Raw genomic sequence first — 26,026 nt, 5'->3', positions numbered from 1 at the left:
GGTTTGTCTATTCAAGCTGTGATCAGATTCTACTGGATGATCTTACTGTGTTTTACTGTTTGTCCTTACCAAAAAATATAAAGGTTTTGATACTTTAAATTCAAAATGACACCGACTGGAACATAAACATAATATCAACACATATTAATGCAAAAGCAGAGGGACCATACACGTGTCTAGCTTGCTGCCCAAATGTAGATGGAATCTAGAAAACGATACAACAAAGAATGAAACACATGCAAAATATAATGAACTATCAACATAATTGCCAAACCCTTAAAAAAAAAAAAAATAAATAAATAAAAAAAGGGAAAAATGGATGTGAGCCCCTAGCTAGTATACATAGAGTGATTGAGTGATATATCTTTTCGATCTCCTGCCATGTGCTCATCGACCAGTACTTTTTATCTGATGCTAACGGCTACCATTAAGTCAATGTATAGCTAGGTTATGAATTCATTGATATCCTCTAGAGATCTTCTGCTCCATCACATAATGTAGCTTCATGTTCCGTCCATTTTTCATGAAAACTGCATAGCATTATATACACAGTCACAAAGTACATCCATGGATTGGTTAAATTTGCATGGGATTTATAGGTGACTTCTATTTAGGTTTTTTAATTTTATAATTTATTGACTAAAATTTTATTAGTTTTTAAAATTCTAACTAAAATCCAATAATATTGTAACCATTTTATGTTACATAATATTGGTCCATTAGTTTATATTTTTTTCACACATACCAGGCACCGAGCACTTGGCGGCCATTTTCGAGTGTTTGAAAGTGCATTTTTACTTTTTCTTCAAGCCCTGGTTTGTCGGCTTTATATTAAATTTTAACTATAAAATTTTAACATTCAACTTTTACAAACCTCATTCTATATCATAGGAAGGTATGAACTTGTACTCTATACCTTCAAACAATAAAAAAATAATGACATATTTATTTGACAAAGCAAGGATCAAAGGGCTTTATTTAAAAAAAAAAATTAATAAAGGCTTTATTTAGAAAAAATAAAGTTATAAGTTTTTTTTTCCAATATTAAAAGGACTAAACTCTAATTTTTCCTTAATTATTTAGAGATTTGGAGCTTGTTTGAATGGACAAGACTGGAATTATATAGATAGCCACACTACGTAGGTCGTAGCATTGTTAAAGCTAGGGTTTTCCAAAAGAACTAATTAATAGTGATATTTTTATTGAACACCTTGGAGCCTCTCTCAATATTGTCTTGACAACCCCAATTAAATTATCAAATTTGGTTAATTAATTACGATCGAACTATACATGATATTTTGATGTGCTTATGTAAAATGACGTTGTTTTTGGTTAAAAGAGTTAATCTTTTCATGGTTTAAGAGTTAATATTAATATTTATATTAAAAAATAATTATATAGAAGTCTAAAACGATTTAATTTTAAATATAAGGGCAAGATCAGTTGTCTACTAAACTCATTGATTGTGTACTCAAATGTATTCATTGATTTGAAAATGAAAAGTATTTTTAAATGCAACTCTTTTCTTAACTCTGTTTTTTCTCAACTCTCTCACATGAAATGAGATCCATGATATTATAGACTTGACGCACTCCATGTGAAAGAGAGTTTGGAGAAAAGAAAAAAAACCCAATTGGTGGAGTTGGGTTTTGTAGCATCATCCTTTCGGAAAAATATAAATTGAATGTAATTTTCCTATTATCCTTTCCATTTTTTTGTTTCTATAACAAAGTGGATGGATATTTGCGTTTAGAATTATATATACCTTTCACATGTTGCGTAAGAGAGCTTAAATACTAGCTGATTAGTAAGTAAATAAGAAGCACCTAATCACCTTTTTGGATTCACTCCTGGATATAATTTTATAATCTAAATCATACATTAATTAGGTCCTCACTTCAGAGTTCATTTTCAAAAAAAAAAAAATCCAAAATCATAATTATTATTACAATTATTTTAATATTTTATAATAATATTGTATTTGTCTATTTATTTGGTCACAGTTAGATAATTAAATGATTTCTAATTTAATTGATTTTTTATAAAAATGACATTTGAAGTATGACCTAAAAAATGAACTATTCAGATTATAAAATTACATCACGTAATTGACTAAAATGGTGGCTAGTTTCTAAGAGAGGAGAGATTCTCTCTAATATTATGCAGAAAATTACCGCTAAATTAATAGCTAGTTAGTATTTGAACGCGCTCTGGTATATATATAATTTTTTTATTCTTTGTAATTTAATTAGCACTGTCACTTGAAGTAGCAGCTCATGCAACTTAAATGCTAACTTTTTCAATATTTGACTAAACTCAAGGCGTGCGATTTGAACAGTATCTAGACCTCTGAAAAAAAAAAAAAAAAAAACAAAAAAAAAAACCAGAGGCAATCCCGCCAAATTGATTTTTACCTGACTTCAGCACCCACTAAGGAAAAGTGGGGCCTAATTCAACACTTAAGCGCAGTTCAAACTTTGAACGTCATTTTCTAAAAGCAATAATATAAGATGGAAGACTCCCACAAGTCTCAACTGGAAGACCACAAGACTGCATTGTAGCCTAAGAAATTGAGTGGCATGAGGAGTCATGTCAATGACTCATGCTCCTTTAATTTCAATTCCATAAATTGTTGGATTTAAATTTTATTAGTTTTAGGATAATATTAAGGGCAATTTTGGAATAGAAAATGCAAATATGGCAATTGGACAATATTTTTGGAAAATAAAAAATAAAACCTACAAAATTAAAGGAAATATTATGTCCAATAAAGTAATGATACATAAGATAAGAAAGAAAAGTTGAAATTCCTAGCATTATTGCTATAAAATGGACTAAATTGTGAATAACAAAAGACAAAATTGACATTTTCACTATTAATTCTTCATATTTAACATGCATAAATATATAAACATAAAAGTATATATTTACCATCATTTTTGAAAAATGTTAATTAACTAGTGACTTTAAATTTAGTTGTCATTATGATTAGAAATAGAGGAAAAGTACATGTCTTTGGTAAATTCATTAAGACAATACAATTAATTATATTTGAAGCTAGCTAGTTACTTAAAGAAATTAATTAAAGTTATTGATCTTTTTCTTGAAAGTTGGTGATAAAAAAGGGATTTGGATTCTGTACTAATCCCTTGGGTGCTAATATCATATTAATCAATTAAAATTATGTAGTTTTATAGTATAGTCTAATGATCAGAACTATTCATTTTTTATATAATCTTTTAAAGGTCATCACTACAAAAATTTAACCAAATCAGAAATCGTTTAGTTATGTAACTGTTATAAAATAAAAATACGACTTTGGTAACAGTTAGACTCACTGTTTGTTTATTTAAAAACAGTTACATAATCAAACGACTTCTGATTTGGTTGATTTTTTGTAGAGACGATCTTTAAATGATGATCTAAAAAATGAACAGTTCTGATCATGAGACTACATAGTAAAATGACAATTTTAATTGATTAGTATGAGATTAGCACACAAAGGATTAGCAGATGATCATCTAGTATTTGTGTTATACTTGTGCATTAATTTGTACAATAAATTTTACTCTATCTATATATAGTAGTAAAGTTTTGGTAACAGAGGACTTCCTTTTTAAAAGTCATCACTCTCTATATGATTATTTAAATACATGACTTACCATTACCATGTGTTTCACACTAAGTAAATATAGGCTTAATTTCACTTTTGGTCCCTATAGTTTGAGTTAGGTTCCACTTTGGTCCTTTTAGTTTCAATTGTTATGATTTTGGTCTGTAGTTTACAAATCGTTGCAATTCAAGGACACATTAATATTTTTGTCAATTAATTTGTTAAATTAGTCATTAATTGACTCATTAACAGTATGTAAAACACATGATCAAAATTGAAATGGTTTGTAAAGTACATGATCAAAAACACAACAAATTAATTTGACATTTGATGAACGAAAATGCTAAGATGTCCTTGAATTGCAACAATTTATAAACTACGAGACTAAAATCATAACAATTAAAACTAAAAGGACCAAAGTGAAACTTACACTACAAGAAAAACAAGCAAAGGCAACCAATTTTTTTTGGTAGGCATAGAGGCAACTGCCACTTTTGTTAGTTTGTAATGTCTCTTGTCACACTGCAGTCACCATATATCATGTTGGAGGTTGGTGTTGGGGTGGCAAGGGAGTTAAGGCCACCCACATGTAAGCATGGTGGAAGCTTCTGCCAAAACCTGCAGTGTCAGTCTGACAGGTCCGGTCCTCACCAATGCTGCAGTTAGTGGGTTTCACTTGTTCACCATCTCTATTGAGGTTGCTAAATTGGTGGAGGATTGATATTATTAATTAATGTCATGCCATGGTTTCTTCTACTATCTTGTTAACAGTGGGTATGAATGCTCACTAATAACAACCATTGCTTACTGCACTCCCACCTTATTGATATTAGTTTCTGATTTGGTTTCAGAAATTAAATATCCTCCACCATGCAAGAACTTTGGTGACTATTTATATGAGATTGAGAATGCATTTTCCCACCAAAACGATTGCTGCAGTGGATTGAATGTACTGTAGTGTCTAATTAATCTTTCATTTGCAACAGTCCGAATATTCATTTTTCAGTTCTAGATGCTTGCAATTGTTACACCATATTATTCATAAAATGTGGAAAGCCTACACTAATATTGGAGCAAGCATGCTTAACTTTCAGTCCAGCAATCCCATTAATAGGAGGGGTATGTAGCAGAACCTCAATGCCATATCAGAAAAATAAAAAACCAAATAATTGACAACTCAAGTTACACAGCTGAACCCACACAGCCTTTCTTCATTGATGCAAATACGACTTGCTATATACATTGAAATTGCATGTTTAATTCAAGTAGTGGTTCAAGTGCATAGTTACAACCATTCTAATTAATTACCCCATACTTTTCACAATTTATAAAACAGAATGAAACTTAGATACCAAAAACAACAAAAGCATAATCACTAGCTGCGCAACACTTAGTCATATGATTCCAACAGAATATCCACACTTCCAAACTTGGTGATATATATCATAGTCTAAACCATAATATAACCCACCAAGTTTATAGTTCTATGACAAAAGCTGTTCAAAATACCAGCAGTATATTACTCAAAACAACAAAAAGTATTCTTACTGGCAGCCATGATTTCTTTTGCTATGTCGATCAGTTGTGTTGTGACCTTCCAACCCCGCTTCTTGAAGCGCCTGCATCTCCCACAGCACCATCCTCTGCTCCCATGTCATTCCTAGCATGATGTTGCGCCAATTGTTGGGGACCAGCCAGTCCTGCTCTAGAAATTGGCGTAATCACACCTGTCATCTGTGGAAGGTGGAAGGAATTTGTGCCAGTCTGAACTGGGGGCAGTGGGGGTGCCAAGTATGGAGTGTTGCCAGTGCTTGTGCCAATGTTGCCCCTTAAGTAGTTGTCTACAGCTGTGGTAAGCCTCCCATTCAAGTTGAAATCCATGTGGGACTGCTCATTTGAATGTTCAATATCTCTTGAGTGTTTACCATTGCAATCCTCTCCAATTCAACCCGATATTGCTCTAGATCACTGCCAAATAGGATTTCTATTATGAAAAAAAGTGATGTAGGACAAGAAAAGGTTTTGAAGAATGAAGACCGGACCGCCCCATTGAGGTCCGGTCCTCTAGAACCTCACCTAGTGAAAATAGAGCTCAAGTGTAATTTTCCCTGCTGGAGGTCCGGTCTTCCAAAGAGAGGTCTGGACCTCCCTGCATGAAATCTCCATTTCAAGCTGCGTCGTCTATGGAGGTCAGGTTCTCCCAAGAAACGTCCGGACCTCCCTTCGTGCAAATTCCATTTCACTGCTGCTACCTTCACTAGAGGTCCGGTCCTCCAGTGTAGGATCCGGACCTTCTTCCCTCATAATTTTGGCTCTCTGTTTTTTTTCTTTTCCTTTCTTGAGCCAAATATGCCTAACTTGGTGATCTGAAGCTTTTTCTCCTTATATATATATATTGCTTAGGGAGATTAATTAAACTTCTTATATCTTTGAGTTTTTTTTTTCTAATGTGTTGCTTCTTAATATATTCTAGAGCAAAGACAAATTATTGAAGGCATACAATCAATTAATCTTCAGAATATGTCATAAGTGCAGGGAATATGTCATACCTTACAATGTAAAGCTTCACAACCTATTCACAAAAGCCAGGATGATTTCCAGCTCCATTCCCTCCTTCACTTCAGCTTCAGGTCGACAAAGAAAGATTTCATTACTTGATCATTGAGAACACATGCGCTACCTGCTCTTTTCTCTGGTTTAACCAAATACAGTTGGTTTCCCAGTCAAAATCTGAGCTCACTAGGTGCTTTCGGGCTTTGATCTCTCTTTTGATCTATCCGTAAATCAAAGTGTGCTTTTTCCATCTCTTGCTTAGCTTGGATCTGCACTTAATGGCTGGCTCTCCTCAGTACCAATGTGTAGAGCAGTAGAGCAGTAGAGCAGTAGATGCAGATGATATTCTCTCTGCAAAGTCTCTTGAGTGTAGCAGTAGGTCTACCTGCTTCACTGCAGCATTGTGAATGCTCTGCTAAATATCTTAAACACTTTATGGAGGATTTCCTTACTGTATATAATATCCCTTGAAGCCTGTCAGCAGCCACAAGTAGTTGACACCTTATCAAGTCAGTCATGGGTAACTGTGATTCCAACCTACTAGGCACCATTAGAAGGAGGGAAAATATTGAGCATGGGCGGGAGATGGGTTTTTAAGTTTGTCTCACTGACTGGACTTGCTTTATGATAAAAAATGGAAAAAATGGTTACTGTTTTGTACAATTTGGGTTGGTTATAGTACAACCCCAAGTAAATTGGTGGTGGTGTCTTTGTGTGCTGGCCCTGTTTTTAGTCCCTAAATTAACTAAACCCCTTTTTTTAGTTTAAATTATAGGGGTGCCACAATTTAATCAACTAATAAGAACCATTAGTTGCATATGTCATCACTGTTCATGTCTGACTTAATATGATGATCACTAATAATTAACATTAGTGAACAGCCACATTAGCAATTGACACCCCCCCAACTTTAGTGGAAATCATTGGAGGCCTTAGGCCAAAATTGTTGTAATGTTAGCTCAAATTACAGGGACCAAAAGTGAACTTTGGCCTTAAATATATTACTGTTGAGGAACGTAAAGTCTCATGATCAACGCGATATGAGGAAATTGATTCTTGACTTGTGTATAATCACTCCATTGATTTCCTTCCTTTCTTGTAGGAGTGTATTCTAGGAAATAGCTTGTATAGGCCTAGCTTTCAAGATCTAATTAATTGATCGATGTATTTGTATAAAACAAATGTATCATATTTAGTAATATCATCAATTCATTCGCAAACTATTGCATGATTTACATGGTATCAGAGCAACATGGCTCTTGATAACCAAAACTCTTGCCATCAAGAAACCCTAGCTGCAATCCCTCTTCTCGTTGACGTTTATAGCGATCGAAGACACCAAGAAATTTGAGTCCTCAGCCAAGCCTGAGGCAACCAAATACGATGATCCCATTGATCCTCTTTATCTCCACCATTTTGATCAACCTGGAGCTATCCTAGTCACTTAACAACTGAATGAAGAAAACTACTCCACTTGAAGCCGCGCTATGTCCATGGCCCTTAGTGCCAAGAATAAAGAAGGCTTCATCGATGGGACCATAAAGAGGCCACTGAACGCTTCTCCCACAAAACTTCAACAATGGATCCGCTGCAACAACCTTGTCAAGTCCTGGCTCCTTAACTCGATTTCACATGAAATTGGTCCCAGTGTAATCTATAATGATGTTGCCTACGAGATTTGGAATGATCAGAAGGAACGTTTCTCTCATGTGAACAACGTTCACCTCTTCCACATCAATTGAACAAGAGATGCATGGTTGTGTCCAGGGCAATATGAACATTAGTGCTTATTATACCAGGTTGAAAGGTCGCTGGGATGAGCGAGACACACTATGTTCCCTTCCAACTTGTGCATGTGGGGCTATCAAGGAGCTAGGTATTTCAATTCCAGCAGAGCCAAAAGACCACGAATTTTTCATGGGTCTCAATGACGCCTATGCCGCGATTCGAGGACAAATCGTGCTCATATCCTCTTCATGTCGTCAACAAAGCCTACTCACTCATCGTTTAAGATGAGAAGATGAGAGCAGTCTCAAAACATGCCCATGGAAAAGTATCAGTTGCCGACACTACATCCTTTTCCATCAGGGACAACACACGCAATTATAGTAGGAATTGTAAAAAATCCTAGTGGACTAATGATTGATAAATCTGGATACAACTAGGAAACTAAGCTTGCAGTTCAAGATAAAGGGCTATATTAGATTAATCTGGTTGTCTTTAATGATTTAGGATTCAATCATAACAAGGACTAAAGGCCTGGAAGGTAGGGTGTTAGAATCCTATATGGACATGAATAAGGATTTCCTATACTACAGCTGTGTTGGTTTAGGATTGAGCACTACAAGAAAAAAGGGTTTGGGAGAGGAACGAAATTCGTCGCCCAAAGTAGAGTTTCGTCGCCCAAACATTTGGGCGACGAAATGAGTTCGTCGAGCATTTGGACGCCCAAAAGGTGACGCCCAAGAGTTTGGGCGACGAACTCGTAAATTTCGTCGCCCAAAGACACCTGGGGCAACGGATTTTTTTCGTCTCCTAATACATACAATTCGTCGCCCAAAGCATGTTTAGGCGACGGACAAATTTCGTCGCCCAAAGATGGTTTGGGTGACGAACACCCTTATTCCTCGCCCAAAGCATGTTTGGGCGACGAAATTATCCGTCGCCTAAACAAGATTTGGGAGAGGAATAACTAATTTCCTCGCTCGAACGTGCTTTGGGCGACTAACTTATTCGTCGCCCAAAGATGGTTTGGGCGACGAACATCCTTATTCCTCGCCCAAAGAAGGTTTAAGCGACGAATAATTTCGTCGCCCAAACATGCTTTGGGCGAGGAATAAGGGTGTTCGTCGCCCAAACCATCTTTGGGCGACTAAATTTGTCCGTCGCCCAACCATATTTCGGGCGAGGAACAAGGTAATTCGTCGCCCAAATATATTTGATTTAAAAAAAATTTTTTTATTTAAATTATATATATGAATTTAATATTTTTAAAAAAAATCTTTATTCAAAAACTATATAAAACAAAATTAATAAATTTATATATCCAAAATATCCATACAAAGTATAAACAATTTAATTAATACATACATACAAATAACTAATGGCCCCCTAGGTCAGTAGCATCATCGACACCAGTGGAGGAGTCTGGCATGCACTGGTCAATGTTGTTCGGCAGCACAAACCCAAGTACAATCCTGGCCAACTGGCCAAACATCTGCTGCATCTGCTGCACCTTACTCGTCAGCTCCGCATATGCCGCTTTCGATTCTTCTAGTTGACCCTTCAACAGCTGCACTTCAGTGGTCAGGTTGACTAATTTTGCAGATGGCTGAGATGAAGACCCGGCGCTGAGATCACGAACCCGACCCGCTCCCATTCCGCGTATCTCCCTACCACGCTTAACACCCAGTGTCTCCGTCATAATACGAAGAACGGCATCGCGATCGGGGACTGAGATCGACTCCAACGGAGTGTCTGGAGGGTACTGGCTAGCCACCTTCTCCAAATAACTCGCCTTCTTGGCGAGCATCTCAGCCTTCAAAATATTATACACAAGTTAGGAATTAGGAAATCAAATACAAATATTTAAATTTGTGAAATAAAACTAAAATATAAAAAACTAACGTGCTTCGCCTTGCCCTTGTCGTTGCCGGGTCGGGCATAAACATCCCCGTAGTTGTCGACCTCCGGAAATTGCGAACCAGCCTGAAAAAGAATGTAATGTTGACAAAAACTCAAACAATACTAAGGAATATATATATATATTAAATTAAATAATAGCGCACCTGACGATACGACTCCACCCGGTATGAGAAGGGCATGGAACCACCATGATGATCAATCCTTGCGGGCGCTTTCCGGTTTTGAAGATTGGCATTCGACTTCCTCTGTTAAATATTAAGCAAATTGTAAATGCACATATATATTAGTGCATACAAAATAAAGGAATAACATAAGAAAAAATAATTTTGAAGTCCTAAAATGATATAACATACCAAAAATTCCGGACTCTGAAAATGAGTGCACAACCACTGCCACTGATCAAGCCGAGCTGCCATCTCCGGAGGAGGGCTGGCCAATGCCTCAGCTGCCGATCCAAACATGTTATATTCTCTGTGCAGCTCGTGCTTCCATTGTGTGTAAACTTTTCTCAATAACTTCTCCATATACCTAGCTACATCCGGATCCTCCATCCGAATGTCATAGTTTACCTGAAAAAAATGCAATTATCAAATTGTTAGAAATGATCAAATTAATCATTTTATATTAATCGAAATATACTCACAGAAATGGAGCCCATAATGCTCTTCTTAATGGCGTCATCAACCTTTTCCCAACTGGGGAAAAGCATGGGGCATTCACCACGGATAATCGATCCGACAAAGGAAGCGAAAGTACTATGGACCTCCTTGCTCGGTCGTAGGTGATCTTGCTCAAGAACGATTCGAATCCTCTCGTTCGTCGTGCGAGTGATTCGCGACACCTTCAACCCTCTACTTATCCCCCTCGTGGTTTTGGTACCTAGAAAAGCAAATATAACATATTAATTTCACAGTAATCTTATAACATCTAAATAAAATTAAACATAAACACAAGTGATGTGAAAACATTTTTCTTACTCTCTGATGATGAGGCAGTACGAGTGGATGATGCAACATTATCATATGCACCATAACGGTGACCACGTCGGGCCCTCCGTGCCGACTGAATCGCAGACCCAGTACTAGATGAGAGATCTGGGGGTATCGCCGGGGTCGATTCGCCCTGGGCTATGAGGTCGGGCTGTACTGCAGGGGCGGGCTGGGCTGCAGGGGCGGACATGGATGCTGAACTGGACCTCCGAGATCCACCCCTGTTCGAGATCAAACTCATCTGCACAATTCAATAAATATTTATGTTAGTAAAAAAGAAAACTAAAGTAATAACTTACTAATCTGAATCATCATTATCACTTACTAATATGAATCACCATTATCAATTACTAATTTGAATCACCACTAGAAATACTCATTTCATCATCATCATCATCGATACCATCAACATCATCATCTTCATCTTCATCATCTTCATCATCATCGATGAAATCATTAACATCAATTCGGGGAAGTGGCCCAAGATCAATTGATAAGGCATCGATCTCAATTGGAGGAACGTCATGTATCTCGACTTGTTGTATGATAACATCATTGTTGTATGGATTGGGTATGGTCGAAGAAGAACACATAAGGAGATGTTGCCGAAATTTTCTCAGATCAAAACCACATCACATGAACCGCTAACCACAACACATAATTGTGCACTCCCAAACTGTCCATGGGTAATTTGGACAATTCAAGAATCATATTGGAGCGCAGTCACGCCCAGTGCCCATGCGCGCGTCCAATAGACTCTCGAACGGGTCTAAGGTGAATTTAAATTTAGTGTACAAAGTTATCCACTGATAACTTCGCACGACTAGTTAAATGTACAAAGTTATCGATTGATAACTTCGCACAAGCGCTTCGTGCCACATGACCTCACCCAGTACTCGAGGAGTGCTGGACTACGTCATCGGAAATTTTGCAATTACAACTAAACTAAATGTAACATACAAACTAAACTATAATTAATCTAACAATATAGATATAAGCATACAAACAAACTATTAAATTTTAGCATATAAAAACATACAAATTAATTAATCAATTTTATAATTAATTTTAACATACAAACTAATTCACTCAAAAATTTAATACAATTATATATGAAACATTAAATACTAAATCATACAAAAACTTAACTAAAAGATAGATTAAACACATACCTCACCAAAAATGCAATTATCCTTCACAACAAATGCAACACTATCCTTCCTTCACCAAAAAAATAAATCATTGTCAAATATGAGCCCAACATCAATCTAAATTCAGATTTCACAACCAAACCACTAAATTAAAAAAACCCACAACATTAACTAATTACCACTAAAATCAGAAATTTCACAACCAATTTATGCAAAATCCACAACAAGTACAAAATCCACAATATTAGAAAACATAAAAAACAGAAAATACCATAAAAAACAGAAAATACAAAAAAAAAAAACAGAAAATACCATAAATTCAAAAAAACAAAAAACAAAATACCTGTGTGGGGGGGAGGGGGGTGTTGAGCTGGTTTCGGCTTGGAGAGGGGGGGTTTTGGGTGACCTGGTTTCGGCTGGGGGGAGGATGGGTTTCGGTGGGGGTGGGTTTTCGGGGGAGGGTGGGTTTCGGGTGGGGGGTGGGTATTCGGGTGGGGGGTGGGTTTTCGGGGGGGGGGGGGGGGGGGGCGGTCGGTTTCAGCGAGGGTGGATTTTCAGGGGAGGGGGGGTGGGTTTTCGGGAGGGGGGGGTTTTGGGTTTCGGGGAAGGAGGGAGGAGGAGGAGGGAGGAGGAGGGAGTGGCCGGCGCGCTGAGAGGGAGTGAGAGCTGAGGGAAGGAGGAGGGACTGCGCGCTGCGAGGGCGAGGGAGTGAGTGAGAGAGAGTGACTGAAGTGAACCCAGAAATGGGTTAAACTTAAAGACTTTGGGCGACGAACATGAATTCGTCGCCCAAAGTAACTTTAGGCGAGGAATTAACACGTTCGTCGCCCAAAGTTGAATTTTTTTATGAACCATGATCGTTCATACGTTCGAGCTCCAATACCAAACTTCTAGATCTCCAATTGACCTAATATTTTAGAGGAATGATCTTTGAGTGACAAACTAATAAATGAACGGTTCAGATCGTTAAAAACACAATCGACATATAAGGTTCTACATATAAATCAGTGGATTTTACACTTAAATAATAAAATTCTATTAACTATTTCGTGCAAACCTTGTCGATTCAATAATTGTGAAGACAATAACGTCATTACAACAATCATAGTCGTTCATCATATATGTTCATACTCAAAGATCAACCCTGGAAAAAATCGGCTCAATCGGAGTTCATCTACCCGTTCGATTATTATTATAAGAATCAAGATCGTTCATATATCCTAAATGCTAAACCTAACTTCTACATCTCCAATTGAGTTAATTTTTTTCATGGATGATCTTTGAGTGGGGCACTAAGGAATTAATGATCGGTTCGGATTGTTAAAAACACAATACAAAAGTGATCTTCTACATACAAATACACTTGAAGAGTATAATTATATTAACTTTTGGGTAGAAATTTTGGCGATTCAACAATTTGTGAAGACTACAATGTGATTTCAATGATCGGAACCGTTCATTCTATTCGTTTATACTGGAAGATCATCCCTGCAAAAAATCGGCTAAATCGGAATTCATCTCATACTTCGATTCGTATTAGAAAATTTACAATCATTCATAAGTTCAACCACCGTTACCTAACTTCTATATCTCAGATTGAGCTAATTTTTTGCATGGATGATCCTTGAGTAGGGAATTAAAAAATGAATGGTTATGATCTTTGGAAATACAATCGTATCGTATGCTATTACATATATAAAATTGTAAACAAAAAAGTATTCTTACTTTGGGCGAGGAACTACAAATTTCGTCGCCCAAAGTTATCTTGGGCGAAGAACTTCACAATTCGTCGCCCAAAACCACTTTGGGCGACGAAATGTAAAGTTCCTCGCCCAAACCATTATTACAAAACAATCATTCCTACATTCGAGCTCTGATACCAAATATTTACATCCAATTGACCTAATTTTCTGCAAGATTAATATTTGAGTGAGAAACTAATAAATGAACAGTTCGGATCATTGAAAACACGATCGACATATGAGGTTGTATATATACATGAACGGTTTTTGCACTTGAAGAATAAAATTATATTAACTCTTTCGTTAAAACCTTGTAGCTTCAATAATTGTGAAGACCACAACATGATTATCACAATCAGAGCCATTCATCATATATGTTCATACTCAAAGATCAACCCTGGAAAAAATCAGCTCAATCGGAATTCATCAACACGTCCGATTATTATTATAAGAATCAAGATCGTTCATACATCCTAAATGCTAAACCTAACTTCTACATCTCCAATTGAGATAATTTTTTGCATGGATGATCTTTGAGTGGGGCACTAAGGAATGATCGGTTCAGATCGTTAAAAACACAATACAAAAGTGATCTACTACATACAAATACACTTGAAGAGTATAATTCTATAGTTTTTTCATTGAAACTTTGTCGATTCAAGAATTGTGAAGACTATACTGTAATTTCAAAGATCGGAGCCGTTCATTTTATTCGTTTATACTCAAACATCATTCCTGCAAAAAATCGCCCAAATCGGAATTCATCTACTCCATTGATTAGTATTAGCAATTTCTTGATCATTCATACATTTGAGCACCGTTACATAACTTTTACATCTCCAATAATCCTAATTTTTTGCAATGCTGATATTTCAATGAAGAATTAAAAATTGAACGGTTCGGATCGTTGGAAACACGATCGCATTGTATGATTAACATACATATAATTGTACCAAAAAAAAAAAAAGGAATGACCCTTTGGGCGACGAACAAATTCCTCGCCCAAACTATGTTTGGGCGACGAACAGAATTTCGTCACCCAAAGAGTCTTTGGGCGAGAAATATGTATATTCCTCGCCCAAAAATGAGTTTGGGCGACGAAATATTTTGTCACCCAAAGTATGTTTGGGCGACAAATTTACGTTTTTCTCGCCCAAAGACACTTTGGGCGACGAACATGTATATTCCTCGCCCAATGTATTTCTCAATTAATTGTTTGTCGCGTATGTTTAGGCGACGAGATGAGTTCGTCGCCCAAAGTTAGCGAGGAAAGTGTTATTCGTCGCCCAAACCTCTTTTGGGCGACGGACCTGTTCATTGCCCAAACCTTTATGACATTGAGCGACAAATGTTCTTGTTCGTCGCCCTAAATTTCTTTGGGCGACGAATATATGTTCGTCGCCCAAAGTTTCGTCGCCCAAATATGTTTTTCTTGTAGTGGAGTAGTTCCTTTATGGAAGGACACCAATTAGATCATCACATATATATAGGAGTAAGTCCCTGGTCTCACAGTATCGTTTTTGCTTAAAGAACTCAGTCCCATATTGAGCTGCTATAAGGAATTCTGCTGAGAGGAGAAGGTTTACTCGATGGCATCAGGTAGGTGTTCTATACTCTTGTATGATTAATCTATTCTAGGCTACAGATGTATTTCTTCATGTTTGTGAATATAGTTTAACATGTGGTATCAGAGCTTTTCACACACGTCTAGAAATCATCTTGTTGATTCGTGATTAATCAAATATGCAAATACATGATGAATTACTTGGCTGCTGCGATGAAACACTTACTTTGTAATATATTTGCATGTACTGTGTATGAGTTATAAATCAATTGAAATCTTTGATTAAGTATTGTCTTGATTGATCTGTATGCCAGTATGTATTTAGAATCATTTGTTTTAGAAAAGTCTTTATATCTCTTTGATCTTCAAGATAGATATAAATTTTTATGTACTGCTGCCATAACTAAATATATATATCTGTGCTTGCAAACTGTGAGAATTAAAATTCTATTCTGGGAATTTACTTACATTACTTTAATGCTTATATGTTTGCTATGCTGTATATATGTGTGATCAGATGTAATTCATTCCTTTGTTAATTTACGTTACCTATTGAATTACATATACTAGTTTCACAATACTGTCATCAAAGGATCATATCTTAAGTCTGAACTAGATCACAGGATGAGTCTAGAAAATTTGATAACCTGTATTACCAAAGTAATAATCTTATTAAAGTTTTCTGGACTAAAGAAAAGGATCAAACAAATTGTGATTCATTCTAGATTAAGTCAGTGGTTCTCCCAAAGGAGGTTTAAACTCTTACTTATTCTCGGATAGAATTAGCATATCACAGTCTTGACAAACATGTATTCTCTTTATAAAGTCTTTTGCTACTGCCCAAAGGTGTAGAAAATTTTATGATATCGGTGAGTATATGTTTTTCTGTTGTGCAAATTGATTTGTTTCTCTGTTTTTTTTTGCTCATATGTGCTCACGCCCAGGTATGTGACAATCGAAAACTTTTGTTCTTCAATTCTAGTTTTGTTTTCCGATTTTTAGAGGCATACAAGGGGTACCAATAGGTTTTATTTCTGCAAAAGCATGCTGCCCTTTGTGTGTTTTGCTGATATGGATTAATTGATTGTATTTATATATACTGGTTGCAAAATGTGAACATAAAATTTTCGATTCTGGGAATTCTTTTAAGCTGATTTAATGTTTCTATGTTTGCAATACTCATGAATTCTGGTTGTATATGATATATTATTGCTGCAATGATTGATTCTTGTTTGCTTATATGGTTGCCGGATCATATATACTGCCTTTTAATTCTGTTCTTGAGTTTTTTATCAAACTGTGAAATGAGTTTTCCATTAGAAAACATCTTAAATTGTACTTCACAGATAATATAAACTTAAGGAGTTATCTTGATCACAGAACAAGAGTCTAGGAAGCTTAATAATTTGTGTTGCCAAAGCAATGACTTTATTAAAACTTTCTAGACTAAAGAACAAGATCAAATTGTGATTCATACTTGATTAAGTAAATGGTTCTCCCAAAGGATGTTTAAACTTTTACTTGATTTTGAATAGAGTTAGCATATTACAGTCTAGACAAAACATGTATTTTCTTTATAAATCTTTGCTACTGCCTAAAGGTGTTGAAAGTTTTATGATGCTAGATATGTTTTGTTGAAACTGGTTATATGGTTTTATCACTTTGTGTTCTCTGCCCAAAGGTGAGACTCAATGACAGACTTAAAGAGAATATGGGGTGAATTTTACTTGAATTTTGTTTTGATTTTTTCAAAACTATTCTTGTTTTAAACTAAAGATTTCAAAACACTAAGACAAAACTACATTCTTTTCTACAACATCTTCCCTTAACTTTGCCAACATAGAACCAATTTTAAAAGGTGGAAATAAGACCTAGAAATCTATCTAGGCCTAGCTGGGATGGTTTTACCCTTAAGAGAGGATTTCTAGCAAAAGATTTGGGGCTTTAACTTGTCTTGATTGGCTTAAGATTAGTAATTTACGGCAAAGGTGTGACAATTGTCCTGTGATATCATGTGCACTTTTGTGCAAATTTTGTTTGAGCTAGTTATATTTCTTGTCCAAAGGTGTGATGTAACAACGCATGAATGAAGTTTTAGTTTCAAGAAAAATTTTCAGTCAAATTTGTTCTTGTCTTTTTCTTTATTAGTTTTGCACTATCGTCTTATATTATACTGTTTGATTTATATAAATTATATTTTGGTTCTAAGTATTCTGACCACATAATGCATCAGATTAATTTAATGGATCAGATTCTTCAGTGCAAATAAAATCTATATTAGTGAATTGGAAACCAAGATATTATGGCTATTTTGGTTTCGGCAGATTTATTTATATTTATCTAATGCCATCTAGCAGATTAGTTTGTCCATATATATAATTTGATAGATCATTGTGGTGTATAATATGTATGCGATTTGTTATATATTTTTTGGCTGTCATATATCATTCTTTGTGTCCAGTGGTTATGCATAAGGAATTGTTGGGACTGATAAGCACAATTGAAGCTATTCTCGCATATTGATTGGTGTGCTTATATTTTATTTTGAGTCCTGAACTATTTGCTATGAATTATGCTTCCATTGAGTTAGGATCCTTATTTGGTTGTTTGGTACTTTGTTTATTCTTGTACCTATAAGGAATTTTGGAATACATGTATAGTATACATTAAAGAGATTACCTAGATACATTGGTGTTATAAAGATAATTTTATTAGATCAAGAATGTTAAGGCTTATATTATTGCATATTGTTTGTTTAATCATCAAACACCATTCTTCAAGGGTCCTGAAAATGATGCATGAAGTGAATCTTAATTTTGCATATATAATATATGACCACTACTTGGTGTTAATGTGTGTTTTTAATTTTGGGAAATCTAGTATGTTTCATAGCTTAATTGAAACTTAAATGATTAGCCTAATACTTGTTCTTTTAGGTTAATTTTGGCTGTTTAATTATGAATCTTTTGACAATGTTAATTTTCTTTTCGTAAAGAATTTATCCAGTTTTTTCTGCTAATAAAATTAAAGTTCTTTAGGTCTAGCAGAATAGTGGGAGTTATTTTTTTCGTTTATCATGTAAGGTTTTCATCTTAAATAAACTAAGTAAGTCAAATAACTCATGTTTTGCATTAAGTCTTTTTTTTTTTTTTTTATGGATTTAATCAATGTGCGCTTAAGATTGTTTTTTTCTGGTTTTGGGCTGATATTATTATCGATCGTATAATTGATGATAGTCCAAGTGGGAGAAATGTAAGAACATATATGGACTTATCACCAATTACTAAAGACTAAACATAATAATATATGAAACCCTGCAGAATAAGTAAATTGATTAATTTCAAGGAGACCTAGTAAATCTAGGTTACTAGATTCTGCTATGAATAAAGATTTCTTATACCTCACTATCTTGTGCAATATTAGTTTGTTTTTATTTATGGATATTATAGCTTATAAAGTTTTCTGAGCATATAGCCTAAAGTTTGGATTTTACATACCAAATATTTATGTGCGAATAAGGTATTATACTGGGTATTTATGATATATCTATGTTTTATTCTAGAGTGGCCACATCATCTAGGATTATAAGGAGATTAAAATTTGCAATTAGTCATCTGATTGGTAACTTTTCCCCACAGGGAGGTTATTAGATATTAGATTTATTGGAATGAGATAATAAATTAAATTCTTTTATGCCAAACAGGAATAGATTTATCATGAAATTCTTTTGAATGTATTAGTCTCTTTGTAAAGTTAATTCCTTGACAAATTATTAATGTATTGTAATCTTTACCCACAAAAAGTTTACAATAATTTATGCACAAGTTACTGATTTCCTTAAAAGAAATAATTGTTTTTTGGAAATACATATAGGTCATGTTCTATAAGTTTAGTTTTGCTGTTATTTAGACATGAAGTCATTTTGTGGAGACATATTGTAATTTTTTAATTTATTGTTTTTATATTTATAGGTGTACATTAAGTACATGGCTACCATATGTATTATATTGAGCATGCTATTGATTGTTAAATACTGAACCTTTTTGGTTAAAGGGAGAGTGAACCAAAATAGAAAGAGAAGCATAACCTTACTCACTACTGTGTACTTACTCAGAGCTCGGGTAAGGAAAGAAATTTATTTAAATTCTTGTTGTTACTGTTTTAGATAATGTCACCTTCCAGATTGAGGTTGTGCTCTAATTTGCTGTCTCTTGTGACTTGGGTTTATCCATGGTTTGATTTGAGAAATAATGACTTACTTGATTGGTATAGGACACTTGAATTGGTAAGAACTAAATTATTTGTTAAATTGTGAAGAGCTATACTCTCATCTGTAAAATAGTGCATGAGGAAGAATATCAAATTGAAATAAAGCATGAGCACGAACAGTGTGGAGTAATAATAATGAATCATTTTATTCATTATGTGATTGATACCTTACTTATCTAATTTTTGGCTTAGAGACAAAGTTAGGGATTGTGAAATCCATGTAGTCAACATTGACACACAACATGCTAACTGACTTTTTCACCAAGACTATGCCTATTGGATTTTTCAAAGAACATGTTACCAGAATGGGAGTTTTGGAGTCTTTTGATGTCGTAGACTAGTGGGAGTTTATAGTTTGGTTTCCAAAATTTATTTTGATTTCAAGTTTAGCTATGAACTGTTTTAGTTATTGACTTTTGCAGATATGGTGTTTAATGCTTTTCAGTTGAGATATCATTTTGTCAGTATTATCGTTCGTTATATGAAGTTCATATTATTTGGTTGATATTCAAGTTTATTGAATTACAGATAAGAAATAAGTTTTATTTGAAGAAGATTCTATTTTGAATCAGTAAAGTGGACTGATGTGCTTCTGGTTTTGAATCATTTTTTAAAGTCTGCACATTGTTTAAATGTTCATACAGATGACTGATATAGTTGTTTGATTTGCATTGGTGGTCATAGGATGCTTGCCTTTTCTGCACTGCAAGATTTTTCTATGGTCCCATGTAATTCGGTAATTGCTCAAGTCGTGTTACATGCAGGTTCTAATCTGGTATAGCTTATATGTGATCACTAAGGCTGTGCTTGTTCTGTTATACTGGTGTTCTAGTTGTTCATTGATAATTAGTCCAAGTGGGAGAATGTAAGAAATCCTAGTGGACTAATGATTGATAAATCTGGATACAACTAGGAAACTAAGCTTGCAGTTCAAGATAAAGGGCTATATTAGATTAATCCGGTTGTCCTTAATGATTTATGATTCAATCATAACAAGGACTAAGGGCCTGGAAGGTAGGGTGTTAGAATCCTATATGGACATGAATAAGGATTTCCTATACTACAGCTGTGTTGGTTTAGGATTGAGTAGTTCCTTTATGGGAGGACACCAATCAGATCATCACATATATATAGGAGTAAGTCCCTGCTCTCATAGTATCGTTTTTGCTTAAAGAACTCAGTCCCATATTGAGCTGCTATAAGGAATTCTGCTGAGAGGAGAAGGTTTTCTCGATGACATCAGGTAGGTGTTCTATACTCTTGTATGATTAATCTATTCTAGGCTACAGATGTATTTCTTCATGTTTGTGAATATAGTTTAACAAGAATTTCTCACTAAAAAATCCTAACCTCAAGTGTGATCTTTGTGATGCAATATGACACACCTCAGAGACATGTCGAGCACATATTAAGTGTGATTATTGTGGCTGGAAAGGCCATACCATTTATCTATGCCACAAGCTGAAGATGGCAAATCTTCACAATGATCGGCTGACCATTAGGATCGCAGGGGATCCACTTCCAAGGTTATCATGTTTATGCAAATCCAGCAAATTCAACAGTGCCTCCTCCATCATACAATCTTACTGCAGAGCAATATCAAAACCTTCTTGCTCTCCTGACAAAAACAAGTCTAGTCCCATTGTGAATCATGTTAATTAGTACTACATCCACAATGAATGGTCTCTCAGGTAATGCTCTATGTGCTTCTTCTTTTAGTGAGGGAACAAGTTGGATCTTTGACACTGGAGCCACAGATCACATGGTTTGCTCACCTAGTTTGATGACCACAAGCATTCCAGTTGCTAATCGACAAGTGCATCTGCCCAATCACGCACTTGCTGATGTAATGCACATTGGCACCATTCGTTTCTCAGATTTGCTGAAGGTGTATAGAAGCACGAGTTAGATGCAAATATGTCTATAAAGTTCTAGTTGCTGGGTCTTCCTCATGATTAACCATCTGTCGATCATTATTATTATTGTTCACATTATTTTCATTGTTATCAGCCATTGTGTCATATTTAATTTCAGATGATGATGAACTAGAAGAATTAAAAATATTGTCAAACAATGTTTCAGATTAAGGTTTTTTTATCAAATTAATCTTCCTAATTTATCTCTATACCACATATGATTCTAGAACAAAATAAAAAAGAATAAAAAAAAACCAAACAAACAAATTACAACAACAACAACAACAAAATGACTAGAAAAAGAAGGAAAATAAAATATAAAAAATAACAGGCTTTATTACACTTTATCCACCTAAACTTGGGGGTCAATATCATTTTACCACCTTAAAAAATAATTGTGCCAATTAATTTACCACCTGAATTAAAAATTTGTTGTAATGTACCACCTCTGGCTCATTTTGTCTAAACGTTTGTTGAAAATAAGGGTGTTTTTGTCTTTTCAAGTTAGTTTTCTAATCTTTCAAAGCGAGTAAAATGTAAAAAAACCATTTTTTTTTTTCTAACAATAGGAACTTGAAAAAGACTAAAACACACTTATATATTTTTAACAACAATTTAAACAAAATGAGCTAGATGTGGTATATTGCAATAAATTTTTAATTCAGGTGGTAAATTGACACAATTTTTTGTTAGGTGGTGAAGTAAAATTGACCCCAAAGTTCAGGTGGGTAAAATGTAAAAAAGCAAAAATAAAAAGATGAGATGGAAAGAGTAAACCTAGTTCGCAAGAAAACTCGGCACTCCTTGTCAAACCACTCCCCGGAAATGGCACAAAAAATTGCTTGCTAAACCCAAGTGCAGGTGTCGCGTAGTAGTATAACTCAGAAGTCAAATGTCGAATCCACATAGAGTAGTAAAAAAGTTCACCAAATTTATAAAAGAAATGAAACAAGTAGAAGAAAAAAATTAAGCAAGTTTTGAGTCGAAAGAAAACTCAATAATAATTAAACATTAAGGCATCAGGCTTCTACCTAAAACCTAAACATGCAATCCATTAATTTGATTATTTTTTTTATAACTCAATTAAGGTACAACTAGAAAGTGCTCTCAGTCGGAAGATCAGACAATTATTATTTTTTAGAAAAATATCACAAAAGTAATTTCATTGTGGTTGATCAAAGTCATAAAAAACTCTTTCAAATTTCCTTTGGGACAATATCAAACATAACCTATACCCTTAGGCGACGAATTATTAAGAAACAAAATCCATTGAAATTATTATCAATCTATAAGTTTTTCCCAATTATCAAAAGCATGAATGTTTTTCTAAACTATAGGAAAAACATGAGTAAATTAACCTATGAATTACTTCAAACACTCATCAATTATATCAAAGAGAAAAACTATATATTAAATAAAATCAACCACAAGAAAAATATAACATTGAAGATCAAAATTCGAATCAAATTAACAAATCACATAAATAAATTGTAGGATTTCCCCTAGCCTTAGCTAGGGAGTTAGTTCTCCATTACAAAGAAAATAATACCCTAAAAATAAAAGATAGTTGGGAGAGAATAGAATGGGGAGGAATAGAGAGGTCGACTATCTGATTTCTCATAGTATATAACGCCCAAAGTCTTGTTCCGTAAGGAAAAGAAATAGCACCGCCTTTATCTTTTATTTTCCTTCTTTTTTTTCACGTTTCCTCCCTCTTCGAATAGCATTAGGAGAGTTCTTCCCCATTTAGATTATTGCAATCTTGAAATCTGGGCCCACCACCTTTTCCTTTACGTGTTGGCCATGCTCTTAAGAGAACAATGGCATTCATTGTCCAGCAACTAAAGTATTGGCCCAATTAACTTGTTGACCTTGCTACATGAAATTGCTCAATAATCATTCAAATTGTACAGCCCTTTTGTGCTTGAATTAATTTAGCTGCTATTTCAACCTTCATGTCATTTATCTGAATGGACAAAATAAAATACAAATTGACTATCACTAAAAAATAAAAGGGCACAAAATATATAATTTAAGTCCAATAAATATGAACTTTTAAGCTATAATGCAGCATTTCATTTTGCTGCAGATCCTTCCAAGCTCTAAAAGTTCAATTGTCCTAGTCTCCTATGCCATACATAGCCAAGAGTTGTCCAAAACATCAACTTTCAATGCCATATGCTTTGATTATTGAAATGAGAGAAGAAAACTTATGTCGTTCTTCTCCATTTTGATCTTTGTGACAGCTTGTGAAATGACAGCTTGTGAAATATCTCATTTCTCAAAAAGCTTGCAGTAGTTCTCTTCAAAGTGGATATAGCATCCATGTTCAACAAGTTGCCCAACACTCAAGAGATTTTGTTGAAGTTCTGGAACCAGCAACACATATCCTTAATGAAATTTCTGCCTTTATTTGTTTCAATTGCAAGGATGCCCCTTCCTCTTGCTTTCACTAATGCCCCATTTCTCATCTTCACTTGTGAGATCATTGAGGTATCAATGTCAATAAGGATCGACTTGTTTGCTGTCATGTGATTGTTGCAGCCACTGTACGTCTAGAAACCAAACATTATCATTGTTCTGCATTGTTGCTGCTTGACAAGCATAAAACAAGTTTGCTTCATTGCGCTGCTCTTCAATGAAATATGCTTGCTAATTTCCTTTGATTAGCCTACAATCTTTATAAATATGCCCAAACTTTCAATATTTACAACGTTCAATATCATTTTAAACGACATTTGATGTGCGTTGCTAAAACAGTGGACCCTTCGACAACATAAAGATACACAACGTTCATGCGTGCGTTGTTAAACCCATTTAACAACGTTCACATGTTGTTAAATGCGCGCTTATTTTGTTGTAGTGTTGTTACAGTTATAGCATTTAGGTTTACCCTTGAACCAACACATGTACGTCTTCTATATGACTCTTCATGTCACATATATATCTTGCATTTTGTTTGAGAAGCATTAATCTCAGCATTTGTTTTTCTCTCAAAGGTATTATTCTTTTCTATTTTTGATTTTTTATTTCTCAATCCTTTTCACCTTTAGAGGATTCATATTTGGATTGATAAGAACTTGATTATTCCATTTCCTTTTCTTTTGAACCTATACACTGAGAGACTGAAAGGCACTCTTAGTGGACTTTTCAATATATCTATTCAATTTTTTATCAAAAGCTTTAATTGATCTTTTCAATTCTTAATTTGTCAAAGTATCTAAATCCTAAGTGATTGCTCAGACTAAGCTCTGAATTTGATACCAACTGTTGGATTTTAGGCTTTGCTACTCAGTTGTTGTAGCACACTAATTTGAACTTATAGTAAAGATGTATAAGCAAGAAACACAAAGGTTTTTTTTAAGGGTTGAGATATTTTCCAGCTCCAAAGATAGATTCTTTACTGATCTTGTTCTAATATTTGCTTAGAGAGAACTCTAAGACAGTAAGACTTGTACAATGGTGTTAATCAATAAGAGCCACACTTTGGCTGCTTTGATATAAGCCACACAAAACATTATATAAAGTCAAACTAATATATACTAATAAATATCAGACTTAACCATTAAGATAGGGCTGGGCATCAGGCGGGTTGGGTCGGGTTAAAGCCCAACCTGCCAGCCGAACCAGCCAATTAGTCGGGTTAAAAAATTACCAACTCAACTGTCCAATCTGTATACAAGTTGGGTCGGGTTCAATTGTAATTAGCTAGTCGAGGGTTAATTAGGTTAGTGTTGGGTTGAGCCAACTAGAATACCACACAATCCAAATCCCAAAAAAAAAAATATATATATATATATATTAAGCTCATAAATAAAAGGCTCAATCCACAAGTTTAGGCAAACTCAAGTGGCTATGTTAAAGGGAAGCAAGGGACTAATTTTATAAGAGAAATAAGGGAGTTGAATCCCTCTTATTTTCTACGTGGGATCGTGGAACCACATTTCATCAAGCCATTTTGAGTCCCAAAATCCCACATCCACCAAAGAGTTAAAATACTCCCTTGACTTCTTCTATAAAAAGAGCTCACACTAGTCAATTAATTTGCACAATTCTAAGCTTTGAAATTTAATGTAAGAGTGGGCATAAACTCGTCCGACCTGGTAACCCACCTGTTCAACCCGACTCTGGTTAGTTTGGGTCGGGCCCAACTCAAATTAAAGAAAAAAACCGACGGCCCTAATCGATAGAACCAGACTTGATCACAATGGGTCAACTTCGGTTTGGGCATCTATCTGCCCGTTTCCAACTCGCTCGCACAATTAATATGAAATTTATTATTTAATATACATCAAGCCCAATACTAGCCATTAATTGTTGGCCAATATTAAAATGTACTTGGAAGCGATTTCTGAGAAAGCACATCTCAAGAAACGCTTTCAAGTGCTTTTATAATTCAAAAACACTTTTATTTTATTTTTTTCTTCAAAATATAAGTAAAAGTGCTTTTGACTATTTGAAAGTGCTTTTATGACTTCTAAAAGCACTGCGAAACAAGTCCTAAAATAATGACCTTAACTTTAACATATATGATAGAGTAAAAACATCAGTAATAAGTGACTTGAACCGATGACCTCTTAGAAG

The 26,026-nt window shown here is 34.8% G+C and overlaps 1 pseudogene; it reads left to right on the top strand.

Annotated features, from left to right (window-relative positions):
- Positions 1–6,682: 6,682 nt before the first annotated feature.
- LOC147292051 (uncharacterized) lies at positions 6,683–21,435 on the top strand (annotated as a pseudogene).
- The last annotated feature ends 4,591 nt before the right edge of the window (positions 21,436–26,026 follow it).

Source organism: Dryas octopetala, chromosome 3 (assembly GCF_963921425.1).
Source record: "Dryas octopetala chromosome 3, drDryOcto1.1, whole genome shotgun sequence".
In the NCBI taxonomy this organism is placed as follows: Eukaryota; Viridiplantae; Streptophyta; class Magnoliopsida; order Rosales; family Rosaceae; genus Dryas; species Dryas octopetala.
This window is presented reverse-complemented; position numbering and strand designations above follow the sequence as displayed.